General features: G+C 36.6%; 1 protein-coding gene across 8 annotated transcripts in view; it reads right to left on the bottom strand.

Moving 5' to 3' along the window:
- The window catches only part of LOC103033381 (CD276 antigen-like), an 89328-nt gene that overhangs the window by 18178 nt on the left and 51309 nt on the right, over positions 1-19841 (bottom strand). Inside the window, exons 1-3 of one of the 8 annotated variants that reach the window (XM_049467537.1) lie at positions 18147-18404; positions 15102-15161; positions 14383-14446 (exon numbers count right to left, since the gene is read on the bottom strand). The exons of 1 other annotated variant lie outside the window; for it this stretch is intronic. The gene's annotated coding sequence lies outside the window, so the exon portion shown is untranslated. Of the gene's footprint in view, positions 1-14382; positions 14447-15101; positions 15162-18146; positions 18405-19841 lie in introns of those variants that run through there. 6 more of the 8 variants (XM_049467540.1, XM_049467536.1, XM_049467541.1 and 3 more) reach the window with 6 other exon arrangements.

The following is a 19841-nucleotide window of genomic DNA, read 5'->3' as shown; positions in this document are numbered from 1 at the left end:
AAAAAGGAAAAAGAATCGTCACCTGCAGCCACTTTTCTTGGCGGCGCGTATGCACCGTCTTCTCGATAAAAGCAGTAGGGGGTGTTTTTCCTTGCGGGGGTGCTGAATTCAGCACAACACCGGCTCCTGAGAGTGAGCTGCACGTGATTGGTTTGTCTACACTGAGCAAGAGCGGAATGGAAAGGGGAGTGCTCTTTTTTCTTTTTTTTGAATGCTCGATAAACATGGATTATTAATTACAGTTACACAGTGTTAATCTTGTTCAGTTATAAAGTGTAATTATATACAAAGTGTAATAATCGGTCCTCATGCTGTCAAACTTTTTTTTTAGATATTTAAACTTTCATTTAAAGTTTCAAGATAATACATATAAACCACAATAGAAGACAGCATAAAAATACACAGTAAGGAAGAAATCTGTCTCATGGGGGAAAAAAAACAGTTTAGTGTGGATACAGCGAGTGTGGTGGCTGAGCAGTAAGAGCAGCTCTCAACAGAAGAGGAAAATTTGGGCGTTTGTATAGAAGATGCTTCTGCTACTTTTAAGTTGTGTGTCTGGCTCCAGTGGAAACAATTAAAGGTAACAGAGTGACCAACAAGACACAAACCATATGTAAATACTGTAAGTAAATCCTACACGTGACTGTTTCATAGGCAGTTGTACTAATCCCTTAGCTCTGTACTGTATTTAAAAAAAATAAATTCTGTCTCTGTTTGCATAGTCTTAATATGACTGGTTATGGTTATGCATAGTTAAATTACAAAAGATTTAGGAGAAAAAAAAACACAAACCATAGGCTTAATATGACTGGTTGTGGTTTGCACTTATTGTCTGCACTATTTAAGACCTAGAAAAGTTGTATTTACATTTTTATAGAATCAATGTGTGAGAGAAACCAGTCTGTTAAGTTTGCGTTATATGTAATATTAATGTAATAATATTATATATAATATTATTATTATTACTATTTAATTTTACCATAAAAAAACATATTTTTTGCTATTTTCACTCCTTTTTCTCACAAATATGGAAGGCCAATTATCCCATGCCTGCTTATATAAATTCCTTTTATCACTAGTAATGCCCCCAATACTAGGAGAATAAAGACTAGCACATAACTCCTCTGCTACATGTGAAATCAGACTTATCAATAACCCACTGATAAAAAGCGCAGTACTCCAGTTCTGATACATCAGGTAACAGACCCATATGCCAGCCAGCATCAAACCAGGAGGATGAGGGGAGAGAGTGCCATCTACCCACCCAGAGACAGCAAGGACAATTGTGCTCTCTCAGACTCCGGCTGCTGATAGCAAGCAGCATGACCTGGAATTTGAACCAGAAATGTAATGTCCCTAAAAGAGAATTTGTAGATGCTTCCTCTAATTGCAGCTTCCTATATCTGATCCAGATTTTTTTTTATTTTATCTTCCTTCTGCTTGCCAGTTCCTCTTTGAACTCTGTAAACTAAAGGTCACCTCATATTTTGGTCCTGTATTTTTAGGCGGATGATAACACCAGGGGCCCTTAATTACACCCTGCTCAAGGTGCGAAACAATGGTCCTTGCTATCTTACACCCTCCAACAGTTAATTTTCACACCTTCCATTTGCACCTATTTAAATAGTATAATAAATAGTATAATAAATCTACACTGATGGGTCCAGGGGTCCTACTTTAGCGATCTATAGCACACCAGTCAAAAGCTCATTGCGCAGCTGGAATTAGGGGCGTGTCCTGTATCTTTGATATCCTGAGGGTGCAAGAATTTGCCGGCATTATAGAGAGCTGGATGAGATTTTAATTAAGGAATTTATATATTTTATATTTTAATAAATGTGACATGGTGATAAGAAACGAACGCTAACATGTACCTTTATAGATCTGTGTAATTCACATTTTTGGAAGTTTGAATAATTGAAAGGCAGCGCCAGACACCAGAGCATGGTGACAATGTGCTTTGATGTTTTTCAAATATAAAAAATATAAAAGTAAGTTTCAGTTAAATAATAGGGAAGTGAAATAAAATAAATTCTTGTTCAGTCAAAGTGTTAATCTCTTTTCATTTTTAATTTACAAAACTGCAGGATTTAAGTGAGAATGAGCTTCTGTTAAAATTCTCAAACAGCGAAATGTCTATATCTGCTATATTAAGCTACAATTATTAAATCCTTGAATGTCAGAAATAAATATAACTAATAATAACATAGTTACTGTGCTCATAGGTATATATTTTTAGTTGATTGCTGAAGGCTCTGGGTGAGGTGTATTTTTCTGTGGTAAAGAAATGATGGTATGGGGTATTTTGGAGCGCAGTGCTCATGGTGATCGTGATCCAGTTCTGGCTGTGTGGCTGACTGTTGACTTTTGTCAGGGTTTAACCAGATCAGTCGCGCAACACTATTTTCAGCCGCCAAGATAGAAACACACCAGAAATGTACCTGAACACACGTCATTTCCAGACCACCATGCCCATCTGCGTTAATATATTGCTAAAGTCCAACAATATTTTAAGGACATGTGCGCAAGGCGTGAAAATTGACTGTTGACGGGGTGTAAGATAGCAACACGCATCCCAACATGCCTTGTGCAGGGTGTACGATAGTGCAACAGCACTGGGAGGTGAGCATGCTAGCACACAAACCTGAATGCCTACCGGATAATATCCAGATATTATCAGAATTTAAAAAGTATGATAATTGATTTAACCTTCTAAAAGATTAGACCTTACTAACTTACACCACAAAATAGTGTTAAAATGACTTGTAAACTGAAAACAGCATCTCTATGACTCAGAACCCATTCATGTATTCTTCTGTATCCAAGGCTAGAGCACAAATACCTGCTGAAACACAATAAACACTCCCGGCAATGGAAAACAAACACAGTCCAGTCCCCTCTGTCACACTCCTGCCCAGTACCCAACTGAGTGTTCACATGGAGCGTGAACTATTCTGAGGGTTTTCATCAGCAGGAAAAAAAACAAAACCCACCCATAGTTGTGCAAACAAGCATGTGAGACAGTTTCCCAAATTTAGCAGTAATCTGGATAACTCTTGCAGACATACAGTAGGTACATGATACATGATTACAGTGGAGTACTGTTATTAGAGTACTGCATTTTTTATTTGTAAAATGACAGGTTTACTGTTTTTTTTGTAGTTTATGTAAATTACATAAAAACAATGTTCAGTTAATTTTGTCAGTACTTCTACAGCACAAATCAACTGGAAGCTTTATTATTAAGCGTCAGGGTAGCAAGGAGAGAAAGTAATTTTACTAACCGAAATAAACCAAAATAAACATAAAACAGGAAAAATACACAGACAGGGTAACTAGAATAAACATGGAATAATACACTCAGACTGAAAACAAAGAAAAAACTACAACCTAGAAGTAACATGAAGACGTACAAGAACCGACAACCAAAGGCTGAAACAAAGGGGTTAAAACACACGAAAACAGGGAGAACAGAAAACAGTGAACACGTAGGGACAGGTAATGAGGGGGTGGAGCTACAAATGACACAAGTGGAAGCACTAAAGGCAAAAGACACAGAGAGCCACAAGCAAGAAAGCGTCTCCATTTTTGCTTTCGTTTTTCGTTTTCAATTTTCTATTTCACTTTCTTTCAACTTTCTTTTTTTTCAATCTTCCAGTTTTTCACATTGTCTCAAAAGTTAATGTTTTATGGACCAAAAGAAATGACTTGGAATAGTATATTTTTACATTGACTTGTGATTTACATTTAAGAAGGTTTTTCCTTCTTCTGTTAACTTGCAATTTCCTAGATGCAAGCTTTTTTCAGAAAGCAATAATAACCCATTCAGGATTATTAGATTTACTGCGGTGTAGACCATAAAAATGTTAAACAGAAATAATTAGTACATAAATATCTTCATACTGTGTATGGTAAAAAATTGATTTTACTATTTTAATGCTATATTTAAATACCTTTCTACATAATCACTCAATCACTAGTGCTGGCTTGTTGGGAGTATGATGTGTAGCTCCACCCACCCCTGTATGTTTTAATGATAAAAGAGCCCTGCAAATTTTTCATCTCAATTATCTCTTCTAAACTGTCTTTCCATCCAACTCTTAGTCTTCTATGTGAACCCATTCATGTATTCTTCTGTATCCAAGGCCAGAGCACAAAGACCTGCTGAAAGACAACACTCCCAGCCATGGAAAACAAACACAGTTCAGTTCCATCTGTCACACTCCTGCCCAGTACCCAACTAAGTGGTCACATGGAGCGTGCACTATTCTGAGGGCTTTCATCAGCAGGAAAAAAAACAAACCCATCCATAGTGGGCAAACAAGCATGTGAGACAGTTTCCCAAATTTAGCAGTAATCTGGATAACTCTTGCAGACATACAGTAGGTACATGATACATGATTACAGTGGAGTACTGTTATTAGAGTACTGCATTTATTTTTTGTGAAAATAACAGGTTTACTGGGTTTTTTGTAGTTTATGTAAATTACATAAAAACAATTTTCAATCACTAGTGCTGGCTTGTGCTGGAAGTATGATGTGTAGCTCCACCCACCCCTGTATGTTTTAATGATAAAAGAGCCCTGCAATTTTTTCATCTCAATTATCTCTTCTAAACTGTCTTTCCATCCAACTCTTAGTCTTCTCTGTGATAATACTGACACATTTTTATCTTTATTCTGCTAGGTCGTAAGAAGGTGGGGTTAAACTTATATATATATATATGATGTGATTGACAGCATTACATGGAGTAGCTGAGTTATAGCGTAACCTGAATCAACTGCACTTTTACTGCTGAAATATTACAAGTACTGGTCAAACTGGGCATCCAAAGAAAAAATCTGCTTTCCTTTTGCACTGAAAGGCTGTCTGAGATTTGAATTTTAAGGTCTGTTTTCGGTTCCCAAAGAAACACCATATGTTTTTCACTTAAGTATAAACTTTATGGAAAGATTTTCCCTAACCCAAGGGAATTCACTGAACAATGTCATATAAAGAGTTATATTTAAAAAGTGAGTTTTTCTCAAACAAAAGCATCCTGCATAAGCAGTGTTGCCAACTTAGTGACTTTGTCACTATATTTAGCTACTTTTCAGACCCTCTAGCGACTTTTTTTGTAAAAAAGCGACTAGCGACAAATCTAGCGAGTTTTTGTGGTGTTATTGGAGACTTTTGGAGACTGAGATGAACACGCGCTCTTCAGTTACTGTCCTCAGAGAGCAGCGGGTGCTGCCGTGAGCCCCGCCCACAACACCCACAGTGGAGTCTTTCACTCAGAGCAGACCCACACCGCTCCACAAACACGAAAAAAATATATATATATACTCACACAGTTTCACTCACTCACCTCCTTCACCACGAAGCCTCGTCCACAGTGTCTGCCTCTTTGTAAAAAGCTAAACATCTAGCTAGCTAGCTCATCATTAAAAAAAAGTCTATAATAGGTTTAAAAAAATAAAGAAAAAAAAGGTGTAAAATAACAGTTCCAGCTCTTATAATAATTTTTAACAACACGTCAAAAAAAAGTATTTATGTAATTTACCTAAAAATGAAGTTGAGAAGTGACTGCATATTTATAAAGTAACCGAAGTGGTTCATTTGTTAAAGTTCATTTGTAACATTTCTAACATATTTAGGATGTTTTTTTACTTTTTTTCTCTTCCACAACATTAACCCTTTACAGCTTCAAAAACATGCATTATGCAAATTAGGCTATGACGTCATTTAGCGACTTCTAGCGACTTTCAGGACAGCCAATAGCTACTTTCCTTACCGAGGAGTTGGCAACACTACGCATAAGGCAGACCCTATCATCATTCAGATGTGAACGTGCATGTACAAACAATGATGTTCTCTCCTTCTTTACGTTTTGCTCATTCCCGTTTCTGAGCTTCTGAATTGAACAGTTGTTCTGGCACTCCGGATTGATAAAATAATAAATATAGACTATATAGCTCAATAATCTCAAAAACTCAATTTAGTGCTGTGGAATTCCCCTGTAGCTTGACACAGAGGCATGTCTAAAGAGATTTATAGGAAACCCCTCCTACACTGACCTTCAGCACACAAACACTGGCACACAAAATGTCTGGCCTTCAAGATAACCGTATCAGCAGACCTTGAGTCTGTTACAGTCCACTAATACTATAATTCTAATAGTCTAATATAGACACATAAGCTTAAGGCTTTACGTAAGGCAAATTCAAATCTTAAGTGAACCTTTAAGGAGTTATTTATTTCTCCTAAGAAAGCCCTTAGACGCCTAAAAAATAATTATCACTAATTGTAACTTTAAAAGTATCCTAAAGAGCAGTTTCAAAGACCAACAAAAACTTTATTTTGAAACTGGCTCTCACCAGGGCCACACCAGAAAAAGGAAGAGCCTGAGTCATCTCAGAAACCACCCCAGATCCTGTTAACCACCTAGAGCCACCTGAATGCTTCACAGAGTATTTTAGTTTGTTTTTAATACTTTTAAGTTACTACATGATGCCGTGTGTGCTCCTTCATAGTCTGAATGACTTCAGAATTAATTTAAATCTAGGGGGAAAAAAAGAAATAAAAACATTCAATGACAAGGTGTGTCCAAACTTTTGACTGGATTGGATTCTCAAGGTGGCAATCTCAAGGTGAAAAAAATCACTTAAGGTAGTTAGATAAACTGGCCATCTGAAGGCTTGATTTAATATACTATATAGACAAAAGTGTTGCTCATACAGTATTTCTTCAGAAATTAATGTTATAAATAGTTTAAAGAGTTTATCCTACTTTTGTTGGAGTAACTGCTTGTACTTTCTTTTTGAAGACATTTGAAGACTTTCTACTTGATTTTAGAGCCTTGCTGTGAGGATCTGATTTAGGGAATGCAGTGGTTTTGAGGTCAGAATTTTTTTGGATAACCACCTCCCAACCGCACCCTAAATTCCTGTTCCAGGAATTCCAGAGTCCTGTTCTGTTGGAAATACTTCTTGACAGGGACTAGACAAGCTGTGTGAGTGCATATACATATCTATTTCAGCAGTGAGTGAACTTTAAAATAAGAGAATGCATTAATTAGAAAGGGTTTTCACAAACATTTGGACATTGGATAAGTGTATGTACACATACATTCATTAAAGGAAGGGTGTAGAACAGTTATCTGGAGAGTTGCATCAATGCACATTTTTGTTTCATCATGCCTTTTTGACTGTGTAAGCTTTTTCCCCAGCCACTGAACAGCACAAACACTGAATAAGCACAAACTTGCCAGAACAGCAACAGCCAAGTCTTGTTGTCCTGTTTGCCAACAACTATATACAAATACAAAGCAGTGCTCACAGGCCCATTGCAATAGGGCAGGCAAAACAAAGAATTGCCTAGGGCCCCCAGACAACATCTGCTTATGAATTAAATGCAACAACAAACTGTGTAAGAGGCCATTTAAATTATGTCACGGTCAATGCAGGAAAGTACAACACTGTTATTAGAATTCCCCTCAAGGGAGCCCCTCCCACTAGTTACCCACAGTAGCATATAACCAGACTGGAACATGTTCATCAGTATCCATGTACCCAAGCTTTTTGTTTTTCCAACACTAGAATGGATAAAGCTATTAACTCACTGGCAATAGTTTTACTTTCAAATCTTCTTCCTTATATTGCTTTATATATTCTATATAATTGATAATATTTGATTAATGTTACATGTCCTTACTCATCTTAAGTTTATTTAAATGAATTGAGGTTATATCTGTTGCTGAGCTCTGTCTGATTGAACTCTGTTCTGCATGCTGCGAAAGTGACGAGACACAACTAATTTTTCCTTAATCTTGGTCAAACAATATAACTTTTCCGTACAAATGCTGGTTATAGTGTGTTTTATACCCTTGCTTTGCTATTTGAACTACATTTGATCCGAAGTTTATTATTTTACCGTCATTTATTATAACATTTTGACCAAGACAGAAGCACAATGTTGTGCACTCTGCCGTACTCAAGCGTCTCCAGCTGCATTTTAGAGCACTGGACAAAACTAGTAATGAATTAATATATTTTACTTTGTCAAAATGAGACCTGGTGATGAGAAATGTACGCTAACACATAGCTTTATAGGTCTATGTACTGTATTTTATTGCTGGTTTCACAGGGAGTTGTATTGTAGTGTAATATATAGTTACGAGAGGTTGTCTGTAAAATGTACAGTATGATCTATTGGCATAGGATAAGACATTTCTGTATAAATGACTAAAATGGGAGTAGCTGCTTGATTTGCACACTGCTATCAAATTATAATTAGCTTTATATAACATATATGTTGGTTAGATGCACATTGCATAGTGATGCACAAAAATCACTAAGAAACTCTCAGTAATAATTTCATTACACCACCCAACCATCACCCATGTAACATAACCTTAATCTTTTGGCTGGTACGGATACTCAACAAGCAGAATGAGTTCCCCAGGGGTATATACTAGGGAAAAATGGAAGGCTAAAGTCTAAATATCAGAAAAGGTCATTCTATTTTAAGGTTGCTCCAGTTGTTGCTGTTAAAGTGCAATCTGGGTAGTGGGAAAACATAACTGCAGTGGAATCAGCCCTTCACTTCCAGCCTTTTCATAAGTCAGAACAATGTCTGTGGAAAAGCATGGACAGCGCAATATCTCTCAAAATTGCCACAAAAGGTCTACTGTCAGTGTCTCTGGGGGTGGCTTGCCAAATCCATCCCCATGTGATTTAATGATGAAACAGCCCATTTTCCATCTCGTAGGAGAGATTAGCTCTGCTTCCTGTCAATAATGTTCAATGGTTGAAAATTCCACAACATGGAGGACATTTTTGGCTTTAATTCTATAAACCTGAAGGAAACAGACCCATACTGTTCATGCTTCTCAGCAGCAATTGAATTACATGAGTTAGAAAGATCACATGTCTGAGGAGAAGGAACTGGAAGAAGCTTGTTTTTAACTAGAGGCGCTGACCATTGACCAAGTCAGGAGTAGTCATGTCCAAAGTCACGAGTCAATGGTCTTGTCCTGGAAATAAAAAAGTGAAACTCAATGAGACACTGAAAGAAGAAAGAATGTGTATGATAATACAAATGATTTATTGATCTAATAAGAGCTTACAAAAAGACTGTACATCTGTAAAGGAACAAGGAGCTCTGAAAATCTGTTTGATAGTGACTTATGCAACACAATGAGATGTCATACTTACATATAAATGTCATACTTAAATATAAGAAAGCACTTTTTTAATGATGATTTAATTTATTAAGGGACAAAAATCTATTCAAACCAATCCAGCCCTTTGTAAAAAAGTGTTTGCCCCCCATAAATTAACTTTTTGGAAAGCTGAGTTCTATTTCACTTCTACTAACCACATCCAGGCCTGATTACTGCCAGACCTATAGAATAAAGAAATCACTTATAGAACACAAATAGAATCTGTCTGACAACATGAAGCTGAATAAAAGATCTCTAACAGCAATACATTATACCCCGAATGTGAAGAAATTAAAAAAACAGATCAGAAAACAAAGTTATTGGTTACAAAGTCATTTCTAAGGCTTTGGGACTCCAGTGAACCACAGTGAGAGCTATTGTTCACAAATGGAGAACACATGGAACACTGGTGAACCTTCCCAGGAGTGGCCGGCCGACCAAAATTTAGTTATTTTTATTTTAAGGTTTTAGGTTCAGGTTTAAGGGCAAACACTTTTTCACACAGGGCTAGATTGGTTTGGATTTAATAAATAACATTATTTAAAAAGTGCTTTTTATATTTACTCAGGTTATCTTTGTCTGATATGAAATAAACCTGTAGGGGGCAAATACTTTTTCATGCCACTTTATTTGTGTCCTTGGATGTAATATGAAGAATAGAGAGAGAATGTGTGTGTGTGTTTGAGGTTAGTGAGTGTGTGTATGTAGCGATGTCTCTCGAACACAGCTGTGTGTTGTGGCCTAACGTTTTATTTCCATGTTTAGCAGACCAGGTTTCAAAACATAGCACACATCCTGTACGAAGAAGCAGGGAAGCACATCAACCAGTGCAAGAAAAGTGAGCACACAGTATAAAGAATGAGTGATATAAGGACGAAACATCAGGTATGCACTCAAGTGTGAGAAAGATGCATTAAATACTCTGAGATTCTTTGTGATTCCTATAATATTATTTACTGTGCTCTTTTAGTACATTTAGTGGGAAATCATTAATTTATTCATTTTCTTATCCGCTTCTTTCTGAACAAGTGATATTGGGTTCAGTTCCCACCCAAGACAGCCACTAGGACATCTACTTTGTTTCCAATATCTTGCAGCCTTGGATTTAGTCAATTCATTAAATTCTGCTTATTTATGTTCAAGGATTAGATAAAGGTAAAAAAATATATGCAGAAGTAAAAAAAATGGATTCGCATTACTTGTGATGGGGGAGTCCTAATAAGTGGATTGGGCATAGACTGTGTATAGCTGGACAGTGCATCGTCTCTAAAAAGTGAAGCCACCACAGGTCGGGCGCCCCCTGCTGTTCGGTTTCAGAAAGCTGTGTAACCCCACCCATCCCCATAGGTTTCAATGGCAAAACAGACAACTTTCAATCACGTTTTATTTCTAATATACTGTAATTCTACCTCCTTTATTTAAATGCAACTTTTATTTAAAAACATTATTGAGCTCTATTCGAAAAGGTGTGGTTATGGTAAAAGGGCTGGTTATGGGCGGGACCAATAACAGACCGTCAGCTCCGCTCCGCTCCGCTCTGCAGCCTGTGACCGCGAGGCAGCCCTCAGGGGCGGGGTTATTTAAATGAGTAGGTTGCTATCCACAGTCTTTCTCCCTCCTCTGGTCTCTACTGCGCAGAATCGGGTTTCAGAATCGCCAACCTGGCGGAAGATTTTGGCTTCATTTTCATTCAATGAATGGAAACAGCGGCACAGTGTCCATCTTTTTTACAGTCTCTGGGATTGAGTAATTGGCCGTGTAAATTGGGGAGAAAAAAAAAATTAGATTCACATGTTTTCTAGCAGCACTGTATGTGCATACACACCTACATACACACTCATAGAGAGAGTGAGTTTTAAGGATTGGGGTAGCAAAAAACAAGAACTGAAGCAGTGAAAGTGAAATAGTAAACAAGAGATCGCCTTTTCCATGACCACAGGCCTGAAATATCTGCTTGTACTTGAAAGACACACCCTTGGTTTTGAATGAACAGACTCTGCTCTGCTTAACTGCCTACAGATGTATGGTCTTGTTGTGTGTAGCCAGCTGGCACACAACATACCTTTAACATTGAAATGTGACTAAAGAAGTGTCTGTTGTTGTTTCAATGTTAAAACAAAGTTGAATCAAAATTTAATGTTAAATGGTTGAAAATATGACATTGAATCAAGATAAAGTGCCTAAACCCTCTGCGTTTTTAATTATCATTTTACATTTCATCACCATATAATTTCTAAAAACGGTTGGATGGAGGAATGAAGAAGTGTTTTACTTCTATTTGCAGTAACTGCTTTTTAATTTAACACCATGTTCATGTTGTAATAGTTTAACTGTTTTAGTGTTTTTGAGATCAGATGTTGAATCAGATTGGTAGTGGTGGGTAACTTTCGTTATACTCAGCTTTACTGCAGTGATGTAAGTTTATTGTTAACACTCTGTTAACCAGAGGATTTTCTAATTTTAGTGAGCTTTGGTTTATTAAAGGTTAAACGTATGACGTTGAAACAACATTACCATATCAACATTAATTCACTTTTTAAAATCAATGTTGATTCAACGTTGATTCAACCATAACATTAACATTGATCATTTATTCAACGTAGAAATGCCAGCTGGGTAAACACATATTAATTATTGGAGCCCTCAAAACGAATAACCATATATTAACCATTTCTCCATTTTGAGAAAAATCAATTAGGCTACATTTATATGTGACGCAGGTGTGTCGTTTGTGTGGCTGTGTAAATGGCAAAACATCAGAATGCATTCCACCTTTACATCAAGGAGAAGGAAAAAATGAAAGTTTGTAGATTGGAAAATGCACAACAGCTGTGAATAAGGGTTTCATTGATTGGGTAATTAACTAACAGAACCCATAACCCTTTGAACTGAAGTCTTTGCTTCAATAACATTAGACGACTCGTGTTTCTAATAAAATGGCCAACACTGCCAAATCATGTGAGCTTAAAAACCAAGTTCATAGAAATGGCTGCCTGTCCTTGGCTGAATAATATCCTCTTTTTCAGTGAGCCTGAGAAAATTATCAGTGACAATCCCAGCTGTCAGACTGAGCTTGAGTTTCTAACAAGGATTAAACCGAAACTTAATGTGAAGCAAGGCTGTTTTGTGCATGTATGACAGTTACACAGTGTGGACTATTTAGACAATGATACTAGATATGACTTACATAAAAATTATTGTGTGAACAGCTTGAAATAAACATTGTATTTGGCCCATCTTTCAATTTCTGTTTGAATGAAGCCTTAAAGAAAATTTTAAAGAGAATCTATTTTAAATGTAATAAATACACTGTAGATTAAGATCCCTTTTCATTCTACATTCTACACTCTTTAAACAAGGGTTTAGTTAACACAGACAAATACATACAACTGAGACCTTGTGAGACAATTGTGGGAAAACTGTTTTGTGTAGTACTGAAGAATGAGTGGAAAACAATGATTATAGGTAAATTGTAGGTTATTGTAAGAAAGCGCTATGAAATATGACAAAGCTAGGGAGTAATCAAGGTCAGGGGTGAATGTTTAAATGCTGTTACACACTTTGAACTGTTCTTTCTTATTTGATTTTTGGTTTATATGAGTGGTCAGTACAAAAAAAGTTATTTTGCACAGTTTACTTTCACTTTGAAATACAGTATATACAGTTTTTGACAAAACTTTATGCACCAAGAAGGAGCAGCTTGAATGGAAGGAAACCTCATATGTGTGATATGTGATTGCAATATTAAAGTAAAAGGATACAATTATTAGGTTAAACTTACAGTTCAAATGAGGCTCTAGTCCCTATTGGGTGGCTCCAGGCTGGGCAAAATAGTATATATATGGCTGGACATGGAGACATACAGGTTCTGTATGGCATCCTGCAGCACATTTGACCATAGTTGTTGCAGCTGGACCTGTAGATCCTGCACACTTATCCACAAAAAGGTCACACCCTAATATTTTGTTGCACCGCCTTTAGCTTTGATTGCAGCACACATTCACTGTGGCATTGTTTCAATAAGCTTCTGCAATGTCACAAGATTTATTTTAAACCAGTGTTGCATTAATGTTTCACCAAGATCTTGCAGCAGCATTGATGATGGTAGAGTCTGACCGCTGCACATCCACTCCACTTCTCCATCCAGCACATCCCAAAGATTCTCAATGAGGTTAAGATCTGGACTCTGTGGTGAACTCTCTCAATGTGTGAAAATGATGATCTCAGGCCCCCTGAGACACTCTTTCACAATTCCAGCCCCATGAATCCTGACATTGTTATCTTGGAATATGCTCGTGTTCATCAGGAAAGAATAAATCCATTGATGGAATAACCTGGTCTATATTCAGTATATTCAGGTAGTCAGCTGACCTCATTCTTTCAGCACATACTGTTGCTGAACCTAAACCTGCAGACCAACTGCAGCATCAACCCCACATCATTTACTTACTTAAATCCAGGTGGAGACTTTTTTTGTTTAGCCAGGCAGTGTCGGTTGCCAAAGATGGAGTCTCAGCTGGTGCCATAAATGTTAGATTGGCAACCAGGCAGGCTAATGAAGTTTTGCAATCTGCCAAAAATCTTTCTTGGAAAACTTTACTGTGAATTGGTGACCATTTTCCTGGTTTGAATCATTAATCGTAATTACTGTAGAGACATGTTTGGCAGTCAACAGTCTCTCACCAAGAGGTACACTACCCAAAAGTATCCTTTAAGTGCATTTTTTTGTAGGGCAATCAATTGTATGCTGTCTTCTGGCAAGACCCAGTGTCTAATCAGACAACACCTGTAATCATTTACAAATCTGCCTGTGACATCACTGCATGATGAGGTTTGAAGCTATCTAGGAACAAAGGATGCATTTTAAAACCGGCAGTTTTTTAAAGACCTATGCCAGGCAGTTTATATCGAACAGGCATAAACGTGGACTGAGGACTGCTTGTCCTCTGGGTGACCTCCAGGTTCTCAACGCATTTAGAAAGAAAATCTCTGTTTTGCTTTTGCTTCATCTAGAAAGTACCTACAGTACTGGACATGAAGGGGAATTTCCAGCAGACTGAGGCCTGTTAACTGGCCGAAAACCAGCCCACAAAAAGTCTAGCACTGGGCTTGTTCACCTTTCATCTTCACAGTTTCTGCTTTGTTTCACTAAAGAAATAAATAAAGACTAATGGACTCACACCCCTCCTGACACGGCCTTGTTGGAATGCCCCTTCTTTTTTGGTGCTTTCTCCTTTCAGTAAACTGGAGAGAGAAGAACCCAAACAAAGCAGAATTTCTCAGTTTAGCCATAAAATTTCAACCCAAAATCAAGCATGTCCAATTTGGGAAAAGCAGAGGGCCTTTAGGATCAGAGAGTCCTCAACTTTGTTAAGCTCTCCGAGATAACTCAAGAAATCTGAGAAATCCAATGTAGGAACATATATATATATATTATCACTGTAATACATTTTTTGCAGTTTTTAAATTGTTTTTAATAGACATTCTCAATCCATAAATTCTGGGAAATTGAGGATGAGATGGGATGTCCTCGCATAAGCACTTAAAGTCACTGAATGCAATAAAATCCTCACAGCAATTTTCTAAGATCGAGTAGGGATGGTTAATGTGGATGAGGGAAAAACAACCTTTATGTAACATTTCCTAATTGGCTACAGTTTTTGTTGAAATTCTGCCATTAAATAAACATTCATTTAAAGGCTGAATGGTTGGGACTCGTTTACACTGTTGATATTAGTTTTATTTAAATGTTCCTCTCTACGCTGCAACAGTTCAAGCAATAATAATAGAATACAAATGAGATACACAATCCTTTTATATTCTATTCTTATAGTCAGGTAAAAACACTGTCAGAAACCTACAAGAGTAAAACTAAAATAAGTGTAAAAAATGTACTTACCCACTTTAAACAACTGTGCTGCGGACACAAAAGGCACGTATTGATGCCCATTCCTGCCCCCTAAAATAAAAAAAAAATAAAAAATCTGCATTATCTGGGTAAGGCAGAAATAAGACAAAAAGTAAAAATAAGAGGTTTTATTAATACAGGTCAATCCAAAATCGTGGTAAACATGAGGCAGGGCAGGCAGATACAAAGATAGAAAAGATCCCAAAGAAGACAGTCCAGCTCAAAAGCACGGAATCAGATCTAATACTCTGCGAGGTGTGAGTGAAGTGCAGGGGTATATATTGTGTTTGAGCGAGTGAGTGAAACAAGTAAAATCAGTATTCAGGTGATTATGAATCCGTGTATCATTCGTTCATTTGATATTCAATTGAGAATCAAAATCGGAAAATTAAAAAACCAATTCGTTTTTTCGTTTTTTCGTTTTTGAATATAATACCAAAAAACGAATAACGGCTTGTATTTTGTATTTTTATTTGGTTATCCAAACAAAAATTGGAAATTTAAAAAACGGACCAGGAGCCGAATTTGATTTTGATTTTGAACTTGACCCATTTGTGTGCCCCGGAAGTTACTGATTTGTTTATTCTTGGTGGGTTTCTGTTGCGCGGGAGTTCACTGCAGTGTTATCTACACAGTCTGTATTGCTGTAGGCAGCATGGCCGGACTGGAACCACATTCTGGCCTAATTAAAGATCTTTTTGAAGGTGGTAAGACGCATGAAGAGATTTCGTGCACGTTGCAGCAAATGGGGATCCAGCGATGTTCTGCAATGAGTGTTAGAAGGTTCTGTGTTCAACACGACCTTAAGCAAAAAAGACATGTATCGAACACAGAATTGGAGAGGGCCGTTGAGGATGGAGAGTTTTATCTTGTTCAGAGGAACTAAACGCGTTGCAGTGAAAGAAGACGATATGACAACAGAAAAAATCGGCAGGATCTTTCAGGTGTTTGTCTAACGTTCCGTAGCTAAATGTCATATTTAGTAGGCGGCAATTCACAGAATAACATTAACTAAATATGACATTTAGCTACGGAACGTTAGACAAACACCTGAAAGATCCTGCCGATTTTTTCTGTTGTCATATCGTCTTCTTTCACTGCAACGCGTTTAGTTCCTCTGAACAAGATAAAACTCTCCATCCTCAACTCCATCCAAAGCCTACAGCAATACAGACTGTGTAGATAACACTGCAGTGAACTCCCGCGCAACAGAAACCCACCAAGAATAAACAAATCAGTAACTTCCGGGGCACACAAATGGGTCAAGTTCAAAATCAAAATCAAATTCGGCTCCTGGTCCGTTTTTTAAATTTCCAATTTTTGTTTGGATAACCAAATAAAAATACAAAATACAAGCCGTTATTCGTTTTTTGGTATTATATTCAAAAACGAAAAAACGAAAAAACGAATTGGTTTTTTAATTTTCCGATTTTGATTCTCAATTGAATATCAAATGAACGAATGATACACGGATTATTATGGTCTGTGTGGTGCATTCTGGGCAATGGAGTCTGTAGCAGGGAGATCCCAGGTAGACCCAGAAGCAGGAGATACAGGGAGCACCTTCAGAGCCAGGTGTGACAAGTACATATTTTTCCCCTCATTATCACGTAAATTTCATTATTTTGAGATACTAAGTTGATATTTTAAGATAATAAATGGACACTTTGCTGACACAATGTTTTTTGCTGACTCAAAATAATGAGATAGCATCTCAAATTAATGACTTAGTATCTCAAAATAATAAGATAGTATCTCAGAATAACGACTGAGTATCTCAAAATAAAGACTTAGTATATCAAAATAATGACATAGTATCAATAAAATGATATAATATATTTAAAATATTGAGATAGATATATAAAATAATATATAAAATATTGAGATAGATATATAAAATAATATATAAAATATTGAGATAGCATCTCAAAATATTGAGATAGCATCTCAAAATAATGACCTAGCATCTCAAAATAATGAGATAGTATTTCAAAATAACAATTTGGCAGCTCAAAAAAAATGACCTAGTATCTCCAAATAACGGCTGAGTATCTGAAAATAACGACTTAGTATCTCAACATAACAAATTAGTATTTTAAAATAACAACTTAGTATCTCAAAATAACACCTTAGTATCTCAAAAATAACGCCTTAATATCTCAAAATAACGAATTTGTATTTTAAAATAACAGCTTAGAGGCTCAAAATAATGACTAAGTATCTTACACTAATGGCTTAGTATCTCAAATTAACGACTTAGTATCTCAAAATAACGGCTTAGAATCTCAAAATAACGGCTTAGTATCTCAAAATAACGGCTTAGTATCTCAAAATAACGGCTTAGAATATCAAAATAACGGCTTAGTATCTCAAAATAACGGCTTAGAATATCAAAATAATGACTTATTATGTTAAAATAATGACTTAATACATCAAAATAACAACTTAGTATCTCAAAATAACTACTTTGTATTTGAATGAAATGAAATAGTATCTGATTATAATGGAAGATGAAGAATGTAAACAGTACGCCCTCAGCTTCAAAGTGTTGAACGGAAGGAAAGGGTGTGATTTAAAAAAACAAAGCCCACAGGGAAGCTTATCATCATGCCATGCTTTACTTACAATAATGAGATAGAATGTCAAAATGATACAGAATATTAAATTAATGAGACACAATATCAAAATAGTGAGCTAGTATCTCAAATTAACAATTTAGTATCTCAGAATAATGACTTACTGTCTCTAAATAACGACTCAGTACCTCATAATAACGGATTAGTACCTCAAAATAACGGCTTAGTATCTCATAATAATGCCTTAGTATCTCAAAATAACGACTTAGTAATCTCATTAAAATGAAAGATGAAGCATCCGTCCTCATTTACCGTCCTCACGCTGTAAAGTGTTTAACAGAAGGAGGGGTGAAGAACAAAGCCCACAGTAAAACGTATCATTATGCCAGACTTTATCTAAACAAGCTACTGTACGGTTTTATATTTTCTGCTAAAACACAGTATTAGATTGTGTACTCACTCAGAAGAAGTCGATGTGCTGCTGTTGTCTCGCATCTTGAATGTATATGGGTGGTGCTCAACTTTCACTTTCCGCTCGGAAATCCCCCATTATTTATTCAATATTTTAACACATTTACTTCAAAGAGCTCCAGCTGTCTCAGGAATAAAGTACTAAAACTGAAGGATAAACTTTATTCGCTTTCAGTCTCATGAGAAAACACACACACACACGCACACACACACACACACACGCAATTTTAACCAGTTGTAATTCAGAGCATCCCTGCAGCTGCGCAGCGCTATAGGACCCACAGGAGATGTCGACTCCCATCACTGATTCAGAATACGTTGCTCCTTTCTAAAGCAGCAGCTCCTAAATAACTGTAAACTATTATAATTCAAAATTTTGGACATAACTCTTCTCATTTAATGTGTTTTCTTTCTTTTTATGATTTTTTACATTATAATATATATGTAATATTGAAGACTGTATTAAAGCTATACAGGAACACATGCAGAACTATTTTATAAACATAAAAAAGTGTTAAACCTAAATATGTTTTATACTTTAGATTCTTCTGAGTAGCACATTTAGTTTTAAGGACAGATCTGCACACTCTTAGTATTTTAATTTTGAGTATTTAGTCTTCATGAGGGAGAGTCACCTGGAATAGTTTTCTCAGTGTCTTCATGAGGTAGAGTCACCTGGAATAGTTTTCTCAGAGTCTTCATGAGGTAGAGTCACCTGGAATAGTTTAGTTTTATCAGAGTCTTCATGAGGTAGAGTCACCTGGAATAGTTTAGTTTTCTCAGAGTCTTCATGAGGTAGAGTCACCTGGAATAGTTTAGTTTTATCAGAGTCTTCATGAGGTAGAGTCACCTGGAATAGTTTAGTTTTCTCAGAGTCTTCATGAGGTAGAGTCACCTGAAATAGTTTTCTCAGAGTCTTCATGAGGTAGAGTCACCTGGAATAGTTTTCTCAGAGTCTTGAAACAACCATTCATTCATCAGCCAATCAGCTCTGTTAAACGTTAGAGCATGTAATAAAATACTAATAAATCTCCAATTATTTATTTATTTGTCAGAAATATTTCTCTCCTATCTAAAAATCTAGAAAAATATTGAAAAGATACAAAAGTGATCTTCTCTTAATAAGAAAAGACACAACTTTTAACAAATTATTATGTTTTTTTTCTCAAGTGACATCTAGTGTCTAACCTTAGAAACAATAAGTTAGATATGTGCCAAACAAAAAAAAATTCTTCCCCTTTATATTTCACCTTTTGCCATTGTGGTAGTGTGAGGGCAATGGTCAGGAGGTTACCGGAGAGAGGTGATGCAGAGACGTAAAAACAGTCTGGAACCAGGTAAGTGTCCCTTTTGTAGTGTTTATTGTGACAAACGAAATATACAATATTGTGGCGGCTCTGGGTTGTGTGTGTGGCTGCCTGTAGGCATGTTTCTGTTCTTCTGTGTGTGTGGCCTTATGTGTTCTGTTGTGCTACGTGTGCTGTGTTGCTCTAGCCTACGTAGTTGGTACCTCCCCCGTAACCTAGGGTATGGGGAGGGGCCATGCAGATGGGTGCTGTTTAGGGCACTCACCATAAAGTAAGTGAGTAGTGAGTTTAGTCACTTGGTTCTGTTGGTAGCCTATTTGGGGTAGAATGGTTTTAGCTCCCCTAGTCTTGTTAAAGACTGTAAGTGAGTGACAAGC

The sequence above is a fragment of the Astyanax mexicanus genome, chromosome 1 (assembly GCF_023375975.1).
Source record: "Astyanax mexicanus isolate ESR-SI-001 chromosome 1, AstMex3_surface, whole genome shotgun sequence".
Taxonomy (NCBI): Eukaryota; Metazoa; Chordata; class Actinopteri; order Characiformes; family Acestrorhamphidae; genus Astyanax; species Astyanax mexicanus.
Note: the sequence above shows the minus strand (reverse complement) of the source record. Positions and strands in the feature narration are given on the sequence as shown.